A 12,839-nucleotide genomic window follows, 5' to 3' on the forward strand; every position below is an offset into this window, starting at 1 on the left:
CAGTGGGACCCAGAATGTCCAGGAACATAGACTCTCCCTCCTAGGGAGGGCTCCCCACCCCCACTTCCCTACCACACTCATCTCAGAGGGAGCAACACCAGCTGAACAGTGTGATAGGTTGAATTGTGTTCCCACCAAATTCATATGTTCAAGTCCTAACCCCTCGTCCCTTAGAATGTGACCTTATTTGGAGGTAGGTTCTTTAAAGAGGTAATCAACTTTAATGAGGTCATTAGGGTGGGTCCTAATCCAATATGACTGGTGTCCTTATAAAAAGGAGAAACTTGGACACAGAGACAGATATTCCAAGAGAGAAGGTGAAGTCACACAAGGAGAATACTAGACAAGGAACACCAGAGGCTACCAGCAGCTAAGAGGCCTGGAACAGATCCTGCTCCCACAACCCTGAGAAGGAGTCAACCCTGCCAATACCTTGATTTCAGACTTCTAACTTCCAGACTGTGAAACAACAGATTTGGGGTTTGTTTTGCTTGTCTGTTTTTTTAAGCCACTGTTTGTGGTACTTCGTTACAGCAGCCCCGGGAAATGAACACTAAGAGAAAACTGCTACCCACCCCAAAAAGAAGAGATCCTGAAGATATTTTTGAACACATGATTGTTGTGATTTTTAAATTGCTAATGTTTTTATTATTATTCTATATTTCTACTGAAGAAAATTTAGAAAGGATCAGACAGTATAAATAAGAAAATTAAAACCACATGCCCTCTTTGGAAGTGAATTCTTGGAGGGGGTGGGTACACACATGCCCTCTTATTTTACTGTTTACATGTTAGTGAATTTCCTTTTAGTCTCTTTTTCCCCCCTTGCAGTTACTAGAATCTCCCTTGCAAGGCTGCTGTGATGCTTGACTGAGAGCCTGGGTGAAGTTCTTAGCACAGGGTAGAGCACCCAGTCCAGCACTATCTACGGTACATAGAGTGCATATTTATATAGACATTGGATAAAATTGGATTCATGCTGCTTTATAACTTCCCCTTTTCACTTACCAGCACATCTTGAGTGTTTCCTCGTCTCTTTAATGTCCTTCAAGAGCATGATATTTAATTTCTGCACAGCCTCCCACCTGTGAATGTGGCATCATCTATTTACCCAATTCCCTCTCATTGAACATTTCAGGAATTTCCAATTTTCCCCAGTTATAAATAAGACTGGGATGAAAAAGATCTTTGATTTTAGGGTACATCCTGGAAGTAGAATTGCTAAATCAAAGCATAACTCTTTTAAAAAGCTTTTGTATATAAAATAATGTGCAAAAGTTCCCGCAGAAATGCTGTATAATTTATCTCCTCAGCAGAGAAAAGGGCACTGACTTCCCCACGCTTTACCAACATCTGGTGTTTTCATTATTTTTTTGTCTTGACCAATTCTATAGGTAAGAAAAGCCGGAATCTCCTTTTCATTTGTACTTCGGGATTTCTAACATTTTCATGAGGTTTTTGTATTTCCTCGGTGAATTACGTTAATCATCCTTTGCTTGTGGTGTCCCAGGTCAGTTCCTTTCATTGTTACGGGTTTAGCAGGACTTGAAAGGGCTGCTGCAGATGGGGCCCCGCGAGCAGCTTCCTCCCCGCCCTTCTCACCCTCCTCTTCCCACATTCCCATCCTCAGAGCTTTCCTCTGCTCCCCAGGGAACCTCTGTCATTCAGACTAGCCCTTGCTCTCCCTGGGAAAGCATCTCTACCACCTTTTGCTGCCTTCCCCCACCCCCACGTCCCACAGCCCAGCACGTTCACCCCTGAAATTCCCCAAGGAGGCCCAAAACCACAGGGGACCCAGACTGAGCCCTAGAGCAAGCATCCCAGCCCTGCTCTGCTCTGGCCTGAACACAAGGAGATGGTGAGCAGTTCAGAGGAACAGTTGTCCCCAGGGGAAGGCCTGGGAGAGCAAGGCAACAGTGTGAGGTGGGAGAAAGCATGCTTTGGATGTCTTTTGGTGTTCCATGTCTTTGTAGCCCAGAGCTCAAACCCCAGGTCAGCCACTTGAAGTCTGTCAACTCACTATCTTGCAGGGTCACCACGAGGGGAAAATGCAACGTGATGTGTACGGCACCAGGCACAAAAGCCGGTTGCGCGGATGACAAACCCCAAGGATCAGGTACTGCTTCTCCGGGAGAGACGGGACTTGGAAGGGTCCAGTTTGCACTTGCGGCTGGAGAGGCAGCGTATCAGGCAGAAGGCACAGCTTGAACAAAGGCTGGAAGGCCAGGTGTGGGGCTGAGTAGGTCATGTAAATGGAGGGTCTCAGGGCACGGAGGAGGCCCCAGGGTCAGTAGTCGGGGCTGACAGGGAAGCTCAGACCTCAGCTCAGGCCGTGGAGAGGGCCACGCCTGGCTCGGGAAATCTCGGTTTTCCTTCCCACCCGTCTCCAACTTCACTCCTTCACTCCCCCCGGGAAGACACTTGTATGTACGGCGGTCGGGCCCCACCCTGGATCTTGAGGGCAGACGAGCCTCGACCGGAGTGATCAGTGCCCGGGGGGCACCCCGAGGAGAGTGGCTAAAACTGAGAGAGCTTCCCAGAAGCAGCCTTTGAGCCAGGTCTGGGGGTGCGAGTTGGTCAGGCGCTGGGAGGGCGAGGCAAAGCGGGCACTGCGTGCATAAGGGTCGCCTGGACCCCGACTGGCCGGCCAAGCCTGGCTCCGGGGATGGTCTGCGAGCACCACGAGGGTGGTGCGCGGGGGAGGGGCGGGATGCAGCAGGTGCCCAGAGACGCCCGGGAGGCCCCGGGCCGGCGGGGTGGAGGGAGCGGCAGGGGAAGGGAGATGGGGGGAGGGGAGATGGAGGGAGGCCGACGTCTCCCGCCCCGCCCCCGAGGGCTGCCGCACGTAGCTCTCGTCGCTGGTCTGCTGCGTGTCCCGGCAGGTACAAAGGAGGAGTTGCGGCGGAGCGGGGCCTGCCCGCTACCTACCGCGCTGCCCCCCCCACCAGCCCCGCCAGGGTTGGGGGGTGCCCCACGGAACGAAGCGGGGGGCGGGGTGGGCAGGAGCCCAAGAGCACACCGTCCGGGCCAGGTTGGTCTCCTCCACCCGCAGCTTTCCCTCCCGCGGCCTCCCCAGGGCCCCTACGGCCCGGGAAGGAGGCGGGGTCCTTGTGTGGCCGACTGGATGTCTGAGGCCCAGACAAAGGGACCGCCCCGGTCCCACAGGGGTGGGGGCGAGGCGACTAGTGAAAGGCACGATCCTGTCTTTTGCAGGAGAGAAGCGAGGCCAGGGCCCCCTTTGTACTTGCCCCGACCTCACCCCCACCCCCAGTGTGAGGATGGGGACTATGCCCCAGGCCCTCTAAGCGGAATTTGATGTACAAGAGCACTCAAGTACACAAGTCTGCGCTCCGGAATGTCTTATCTAGGAGTCAACCCAGATGGAACTGTCTCCAAGCAGCTCTTTACGCAAGATCGTCCAGTCCACATCAAAGGAAGGGAGAGGCGGCGATAGAGGTTAGAGGGAGACCAAAGCCTTCTCAAGCCATCCGTGGCTCCGCCTCTGCACGTACCATGCCCAGAGGATGCCCTCGTGGGCGCTCACAGTCCCGCAAACACACAGGTAGCCCCGCCCGCGCATGCGCCTGGGTGTTGTCCCCACAGACCCATGTTCCCATCTGATTTCACACATGCACGTGTACGTTCGGGCTCCCCAGGAGCCACCCAGATTCTGAAAGTCAAGGAGGGCTACAGAATGAACCCTAGAATGATCCTTTGGGATTATCGCTCCTGTTCACTCCCCAGACCCTCACTTTGTCCTCCATGCAAGGCAATCCTGGGGCAGGTGGGAGAGGAGAATTGGGCCAGGCTAGTTGGAGATCAAAAGCACTTTGGGAGGGAATGTCCTCTGGATGGGAGCGGCTGCCCTCTTCCACCACACCAGCCCAGTGCAGAGGGACCTCCCATCCCCCATCAAAGCAGGCCAGAGGACCACCCAGGATAGGTGTGAAAGCCACAAAAGAACAGGAAGCTAAGAGACTAGGTCCCCTTGCAGTTGTAGGGGAGGGGAGGGAGTGGCTGCCTCACTTCTCTAATCATTACAGTGGGGAAGAGGGCTGTTCCCTGTGATTGGGGCCCCTCCAGTTCTGCCCTTCTGCTTTGGAGCTGATCAGCAGACCGAGGGAGTGGGGCCCTTGTGCTCACATACACACACACACACACTCCCCCCACCCTTGCAACCTGGCCTAGAGCCCCCATTCCTGGAGGAGGAACCCTGGGAGCAGCAGACAGAAGCTCTGAGGCAAGGCGCCACATAGCCTGGTATAGTCTCCCCTTTGTCAGCTAGAGAGGAGTGAGACCAGGCCCCTGCCCTGCGGGTGTCTAGACCATGAGTAATAGGCACGTATACACATGCAGGCGCCGGGCTGCAGCCCAGGTGCTGAGGACTCAGGACCAGTGTTCAGAGAGGGAGGGAAGACCGCCCCCCCATCCAAACAGGCACAGGGCTGAGTACACAGGTACCCTCAATACTATCTGGTGACTGAATGAAAGAACAAATGAGTGGGTGAATTCAGTGGATACATGAATGAATGTCCGAGGCCATTAATTTATTTGGGTGGAAAAACCTTGGCATGCCCAGGCTGGGACTTTTTGTGGATCGTCACTGGTCTTGCCCTAGTATGTGTCATCACGCCAGCAGGCTACAGCTCCCCCAGGGGCCAGAAAACCCTTTGCTTGAGCCCCAGCCTAAGGCCGGACATTCACAAGGTGGCCAAGCGGTGCTCGCCGCCAGTCAAGAATGGGTGTTGGTGTGTCCACCTCCCCACCAGACTGAGAGCTCTTCACAGGAGTCTTCAGTATCCGGCTCAAATTCCTTCCCATCCTCCACCCCAGTGTCCCCTCCAGTGAAGGGCCAACTGTGCCAAAGGAGAAGGACCTGGAATGAAGGTGGGCCTGGCCACTTCCTGGCTGGGTGGCCTTAGGTAGTCATTTCTCTCTGCGAGCCTTAATTTCCCTGTCTGAAGAATGGAGACAAGATGCCTTCTTTGGAAAATAAAAAAGGCCTTCTTTGCTTTGCTTTACAGGATGTGGGGTCACCTGCAGCACCACCCCTCCCTGAGCACCCTCACTCAGCACCCAGCGTTCTTTGTTCACCTACACACCTCTTACCCCCCACTCCCTTTATATCTGCCTTTGTACCTGCACTTAGCAGTTCCCCAAAGACAGGAATTGGGGCTCCCTCTGTCTCTCTGGGCCCTCTATTGCCCAGCAATGCCCAACACATGGTGAAGCACGTGACAGTGAGTGGAAGAAAAGGGTCCTTGAATGGTAAGTGATGAGTGAAAGCATTTTGTTAACCAGACAGTGCTGTGCGAATATGAGGGCTTTGGTCATTATGACAGTAATTTAAATCATAGAGGTTCAGGACACGAACATATCTTACAGGTTAACTGAATCCTCCCGTTAGACAGATGAGGAAACTGAGGTCCAGAAAAGACTGCCAGAGATCACTCATGGAGGATGTCCCGCTTGAACCTCAACTAAAATCTCCTAACTCCCAGGGGAGAAGGGATTCCTCCATGGCCCCTCCCCCAGGCCATTCTCCTCAGACCACGCCCCCTCCCCTGCTGGGCTCAAGCCAGCACAGACACAGGGAAGCCCAGAAGGACGGGCCTAGTCTTCCTTCCTCCCGTGACTGCCTTCTTCCAGACACCCGAGAGTCATGAGTGTATCTGGGGTTCTTGAGGGCTGAAGATGACGAGGTGCTGCTGCAAAGAAGCTGTGAAGTCTGAGTTTGCACTTCAGTGGAAGGCAGCGGCAGTGACAGCAGCGTGTGGAGGGGAAAACTGGAGGCTTAGCTCGGAAGCTCCCAGTGGAGCCGGGGGCAGTGGAATCAGCATGGACTCCAGAGCCAGGCCACCCTGGTTTTGACTCCTGACTCTGACGCTCAGCTGGGGGGGGTCACTTGGCAAGTTACTTCATCCACAAGCCTCAGTTCCCCTCACCTGTCATATAGGAATACTAATCTCTACCTGACAATATAGTTGAGATGATTCAATAAGAACATAAGCAGAAGTGTCTGTTATGGACTGAATGTGTCTCCCTAAAATTCCTATGTTGAAACCCTAACCCCTAGTAGGGCTGTATTTGGAGATGGGACTCTAAGGAAGTATAATAATTAAGGTTAAATGAGATCATAAGGTGGCCCTGATCTGATAAGGATTAGTGTCCTTAAAAGAAAAGACATTAGGGAATTCCCTGGCAGTTTTTACTGTGGTTAGGACTCCGTGCTTTCACTGCCGAGGGCCCGGGTTCAATCCCTGGTCAGGGAACTAAGATCCCACAAGCCGTGCCCGTGCGGCCAAAATAAAAGACACTAGAGAGCCTCCCCTCCACCCCCCGCCCCAAGTGCAAACAGAAGAAAGGCTATGTGGCGGGTGACATGGCAACAAGGCCGCCGTCTACAACCCAGGCAGAGAGCTCTCACCAGAAACCAACTACACTGGCACCCTGACCTCAGAGTTGCAGCCTTCAGGACAGTGAGAAAATTAATTTCTGTGGTTTAAGCCCAAGAGTCTGCAGTCTTTTGTTATGGCGCCCAATGCAATACAATGACTAAATAAGTAGGGGCCATAATTGTTCTCCCTCTTGACATCTCCAGTTTCCCCTCTGCTCTCAGGATGGAATAAGGAAAGAGCCTGCTGCTCCTTCCCCCACAGTTCAGAGGCCACTGGAAGGAAGGTAGTGGTGTCGGGTGGTGAAATTGGTACCCCAAATATATCCACATCAAATCCCTGGAACCTGTGAGTGTTCGCATATCGGGCAAAAGATGTGATTACGGTAAGGATCTTGGGAAGAGGAGCTTATCCTGAATTGTCCAGGTGGGTCCTCAGTGTCATCCCAACTGTTCTTATAATGGAGAGGCAGAGGGCCGGAGAGAGGAGAAGACATACATACACAGAGAAGGAAGCACTAGGACAGTGGGAGATTGGAGCCATGTGGCCACAAGTCAAGGAACGCCTGCAACCACCAGAGGCTGGAAGAGGCCAGAAGCAGATTCTTCCCCAGCGTCTCGGGAGGTAGTGGGGCCCTGCCAACACCTTGCTTTCAGACTTCTGGTCTCCAAAACCGTGAGAATACATGTCTATTTTTGTAAGCTAACCAGCTTATGGTACAGCAGCCACAGGTAACTAAGATAGGGTTATGGGTCCTGCCTCCAACTCAGCCAGCCCCCTGCCTCTGTACCTTTCATTTCCTAGCCACACCTGGACCTGGACCCCCCAAGCACTCGCCCACTAAGCCCTAAAGCCCAATCCTAAGTGGGATGGGACACCTGCCACCCACAGCGTAGGCTGAGTCACAGCTGCCACCTGAATCCACTGGACTCGGCACCAGTTCTCTGCACCATCAGACCCCAGTAGGACTGGGAGGTGGTGTGCCTCCTGGGGCCAAGTAGGGGTTAGTGGGGGAAAAACGCTAACTTGGGAAAGTCAGGGGGTCCGTATTTAAATTTTGCCTCTCTATGAACTTGAGCAAGTCACTCGAGCTCTCCAGGCCACAGTTTTCTCATCTGCCGGGGCCTGGATTGAAGTGCGTGATTTTCCTGTGCACGTGCAGTTCTGACTGTGAATAAGCAGAGAAAGGGGCGGGAGGGCTGGGGAGGGAGGAGGAAGGTAATCAGTGCCGAGCGTAAACGTGTTCAATTCTATAAGTGGGGTTTGGGTTTCTCGTGGATTGGATGACAAGCGGTGTCACACAGGGATTCAAGGCTTGGAAGGAAGGAGCGCTTGGGGTTAGAGGTCTGCATGAGAGGTGTCCATCAAAGGCCCACCCTGTCACACCCCTTTCCAGGGAGGTTGCTCGGTCTCCAACCCCCGCAGCCCAAGTGGGTACATTCGGACCATGGAACTTTGTCTCCTGTGGACAGAACCAACTGGAAGAAGGGGGGACCTGAGGAGAGGGCTGCCCGGCAACCAATGACATGGAGGGAAAAGATGAGATGGGCCACCACATTGTCGTACTTGGGAACTTGAACTGGGAAACATGGGAAAACGTGATAGGAAAATGGAGACAAAGAAGTCACACTATAGAGAAGTGCAGAGATCCAAGCCTGGTCAAGCCAGTGACTGAAAAGAGAAATTAAAAGAAGTGAGTTAGTAGCCAGCAGAATGAGGTGAAGCAAACTGGGATGGTAGTCAAGCCAAGTTAATGTTAAGTCCCATTAACACACTGCGATGTGTTAATGTTGAGCTGTGAAAGTAAAAGTCCATGCACTCCTGCAGCTGGCTGTCCTAAAGGGTTCTAGCACTGGAGGGGAAAGGCCTCAGACTTAGAATTAGTAAGAACTCTATTTATTCAAAGTGCGCTGCAGGGAAGAAGGAAGAAATGCTCACCAGCCAGAACTGAGGACTACCACGCTAGTTTCTTTTCTTTTCTTTTCTTTTTTTCTTTTGTGGGATCTTAGTTCCATGACTAGGGATTGAACCGGGCGAAAGCTCAGAGTTCTAACCATTGGACCACCAGGGAATTCCTAACCATGCTAGTTTCTTAACATATCAAATCTACTGACTTCTAAGCTACTGGGACTGAGTTCAGCAAGGTCACAGGATATAACGTCAATATTCTAAATTCAGTTATATTTCTATCTACTGCCAATAAGCAATTGGAAACTGAAAATTTTAAAACATCTTTTTAAATAGTATCAAGAAACCATCACAGACTAGGTGATACATTTATCAAGATAGATGCAAGATATGTATATTAGTTATCTATTGCTACATAACAAATTATCCCAAACTGAGTGGTTTAAAACAACATACATTTCCTATCTCAGTTTCCAGGGATCAGAAATTTAGGAGCAGCTTAGCTGCCAGATGGTCTGGCTCAGGGTCTCTCATGAGGTTGCAACCCAGATGTTGGCCAGAGCTGCAGTCATCTGAAGGCTTGATGTGGCTTTTAGCAGGAGGCCTCAGTTTTGCATCACATGAAATGCTCCATAGGACTGTTCACAACATGACAGCCGGCTTCTCCCAGAATGAATGATCCAGGAGAGAAAGGGCAGCCCAATTAGAAAGCCACAGTGCTTTTCATGACCTAGTCACTGAAGTCCCACACTGTCCCTTCTGCTTTATTCTGTTAGAGCAAGTCAAATCACTAAGTCCAGCCCATATTCCAAGAGAGGGAAATTCATCTCCACCTCTGGTAGGGAGGTGTATCAAATAATCTGTGAACTTATTTTTAAAATCACCATAACCAGTGCACTGGAAACAATAAAACATTGCTGAGAGAAAATTTTAAATGGAAAGATAAGGCATGTTGGGCTTCCCTGGTGGCACAGTGGTTAAGAGTCTGTCTGCCAATGCAGGGGACACGGGTTCGAGCCCTGGCCCGGGAAGATCCCACATGCCGCAGAGCAACTAAGCCCATGCGCCACAACTACTGAGCCTGCGCTCTAGAGCCCGTGAGCCACAACTACTGAGCCCACATGCTGCAACTACTGAAGCCTGCGTGCCTAGAGCCCATGCTCCACAACAAGAGAAGCCACCGCAGTGAGAAGTCCGCACACCGCAACGAAGAGTAGCCCCCACTCGCTGCAACTAGATAAAGCCTGCGCACAGCAACGAAGACCCAACACAGCCAAAAATAAAATAAATAAAAAATAAATAAATGAAAAAACAAAAACTGCTGACAAATAAAAAAGAAAGATAAGGCATGTTCATGGATGGGATGACTCAATATCGTTGAGAAATCACTTCTCAGATTGATCTATAGATTCACTACAATCTCAATAAAACACCAGCAGAATACTTTTACAGAGATTAACAAGCTAATTGCCAAACTTATACGAAAATGGTCCTAACATAACCAAAACAATTTTGGTCCTAACATAACCAAAACAATTTTGTAAAGAAAGAACAAAGTTTGGTCCTAACATAACCAAAACAATTTGGTCCTAACATAACCAAAACAATTTTGTAAAGGAAGAACGAAGTTTGAGGATTATGCTACCTCATTTCAAGACAATATAAAGCCACAGTAATCACTTTGATGTAGGCATGGATATTGATGTGATATACGGATAGATATGTAAATCAATGGACTAGAACAGAGTCCAGAAACAAACCCACACATATGTAGTCAATTCATTTTTTATAAAGGGACCAAGAGAATTCAATGGGGAAAGGATAGTCTTTTCAACAAACGGGGCTGAAACAATTAGGTATCCATATTAAACAAAACAAATCTCAACCGTCATGTCAAATACAAAAATTAACTCAAAATATGTCAAAACAATCATAGGAGCTAACACTATAAAGTTTCTAGAAGAAATGTAGGAGCAAATTAGTTTTATCTAAGTTTAGGCCACTGTTTCTTAACTTGGGGCAATTTTCCCCAGGGAACATTTGGCAATGTCTGGAGACATTTTTAATTGTCACAACTGGAGGGGTGATGCCACTGAGTTAGTGGGTAAAGGCCAGGAATGCTGCTAAACATTCTACAATACACAGGACAGCCTCCTACAACAAAACACTTTCTAGTGTAAAATAACAACAGTACCGAAACTGAGAAACCCTGGGCTAAGCAAAGATTTCTTAGATAAGACACAAAAGTCAGAAACCATAGAATTTGAAAAACGCAAAGATTAAACTTTACCAAAAAAAATAATTTCTGCTCTTTGAAAGACACCATTAAAAAAGCAAAAGGCGGGCTTCCCTGGTGGCGCAGTGGTTGAGAACCCGCCTGCTGATGCAGGGGACACGGGTTCGTGCCCCGGTCCGGGAAGATCCCACGTGCCGCGGAGCGGCTGGGCCCGTGAGCCGTGGCCGCTGAGCCTGCGCGTCCGGAGCCTGTGCTCCGCAACGGGAGAGGCCACAACAGTGGGAGGCCTGCGTACCGCAAAAAAAAAAAAAAAAAAAAGCAAAAGGCAAGTCACAGATGGGTGAAAGAATTTGCAAAACATATTTCTGATAAATGACTTTTATCCAGAATATATAAAGAACTCTTACAACTCAAAGTAAGAAGATGACCAGTTTTTTTAATGGGAGAAAGATTTGAACAGATACTTCACCAAAGAAGATGTATGAATGGCCAGTAAGCACACAGAAAGATACAAGTCATTAGAGAAATGCAAACTTAGATCACAATGAAATGCCATTGCACATCCATTAGAATGACTAAAAAATTTTAAAAACTGACCATACCAATGTTGGCAAGGACGTGGAGAAACTGGAAGTCTCATAAGCTGCTGGTGGAGATGTAAAATGGCACAACTTTGGAAAACAGTTGCTTGTAAAGATAAATACACACTTACAACCCAGTAATCCCATTCCTAGGTATTTACCCAAGACATACTTACCAAGAGAGGTATTTACCTAAAGACTTACAAGTGAATGTTCATAGCAACTTTATTCTTGATAGCCAAAAACTGAAAGTAACCTGAACGCCAATTAAGAGATAAATGGGTTAACAATCTGTGGTACATCCATACAGTGGAAATTACTCAGCAATGAAAAGAAACAAACTGCTCAAGAATATGGATGAGGGACTTCCTGGTGGCGCAGTGGCTAAGAATCCGCCTGCCAATGGGGGGACAGGGGACACAGGTTCGAGCCCTGGTCCAGGAAGATCCCACATGCCACGGAGCAACTAAGCCCGTGCGCCACAACTACTGAGCCCACGCTCTAGAGCCCGCAAGCCACAACTACTGAGCCCGCGTGCCACAGCTACTGAAGCCCATGTGCCTAGAGCCTGTGCTCCACAAGAGAAGCCACCGTAATGAGAAGCCCATGCACCGCAACGAAGAGTAGCCCCTGCTTTCCACAACTAGAGAAAGCCCGCGCGCAGCAACGAAGACCCAACGCAGCCATAAATAAATAAATAATTAATTAATAAATAAAATGGAAAAAAAGAAAAAGAATATGGATGAATCTCAAAATCATTATGCGGGGTGAAGGAAGCCAGACACAGAAGAATGCATATGGTATGATTCCATTTATAAGAAATTCCAGGAAATTCAAAATTACAATGACAGATTAGTAGTTGCCAGGGGCTGGGAGGAGAAAGAGGGGACTGACTTCAAAGGGGCACAGGAATATTTTGGGGTGACAGAAATGTTCTGTATCTCAATTGAGGAAGGGGTTACACAACTACATACATTTCTCAAGACTCATGATATTTTATACTTGAAAGTGAGGAATTTTTATTTCTATAAGTTGTACCTAAACAAAGACTATCTTTTAAAGACTACAGGTTTGGGCTTCCCTGGTGGCGCAGTGGTTGAGAGTCTGCCTGCCGATGCAGGGGACACGGGTTCGTGTCCCGGTCCGGGAAGATCCCACATGCCGCGGAGCGGCCGGGCCCGTGAGCCGTGGCCGCTGAGCCTGCGCGTCCGGAGCCTGTGCTCCGCAACGGGAGAGGCCACACAGTGAGAGGCCCGCGTACCGCAAAAACAAAAACAAAAAACAAGAAAAAACATGGAAAAATAAAAATCATATGATGTGTGAGGATAGTCAATAATGTACAGGGGTTGATTGAAAGCAATTTAAATTTTTTAATTTTGTCTTCCACAAATATCACAATGTTTGTATAATCATAAGAACCAATCAGAACAGAGTTTGAATTAGATTGGAGTAAATGCTGGGGTGAGGACTCAGTCAGATGACATTTCCTTGGAGAAGTAATTTAACTGCTCTGAGCTTCAGTTTCCTCATATGTAAAACAGAGTTAATAATATAGCATCACCTCACAAGACTATTGCATGGGTAAAATGTAAAATTCTGTATAGTATTTAGCACACAGTCCCTTGTGCATAATAACCCACTCGATGTACACTGGCAGTCAAGATGGAGATACAGGGGCAGGGATACTCTGTAAAGACCAGACTGGCCGTGACTGCTCAG

At 49.2% G+C, this 12,839-nt stretch overlaps 1 long non-coding RNA gene across 3 annotated transcripts; it reads left to right on the forward strand.

Moving 5' to 3' along the window:
- Nucleotides 1–275: 275 nt before the first annotated feature.
- Nucleotides 276–12,223, forward strand: LOC113621715 (uncharacterized). Of its 3 annotated transcripts, none has more exons than XR_003433291.1 (8): nucleotides 277–480; nucleotides 1,395–1,510; nucleotides 2,031–2,116; nucleotides 2,418–2,558; nucleotides 2,883–3,031; nucleotides 3,369–3,562; nucleotides 5,025–5,268; nucleotides 12,183–12,223. It is a non-coding gene; the product is annotated as an uncharacterized LOC113621715 (long non-coding RNA). The 3 variants fall into 3 exon arrangements; XR_003433290.1 differs by lacking the exon at nucleotides 12,183–12,223 and adding an exon at nucleotides 5,386–5,486 and having other exon boundaries at nucleotides 278–480; XR_003433289.1 differs by lacking the exon at nucleotides 12,183–12,223 and having other exon boundaries at nucleotides 276–480; nucleotides 5,025–5,486.
- Nucleotides 12,224–12,839: the final 616 nt, after the last annotated feature.

Source organism: Aethalodelphis obliquidens, unplaced genomic scaffold (genome assembly GCF_003676395.1).
Source record: "Aethalodelphis obliquidens isolate GAN/ISIS:26980383/991018 unplaced genomic scaffold, ASM367639v1 scaffold9, whole genome shotgun sequence".
Lineage (NCBI taxonomy): Eukaryota > Metazoa > Chordata > Mammalia > Artiodactyla > Delphinidae > Aethalodelphis > Aethalodelphis obliquidens.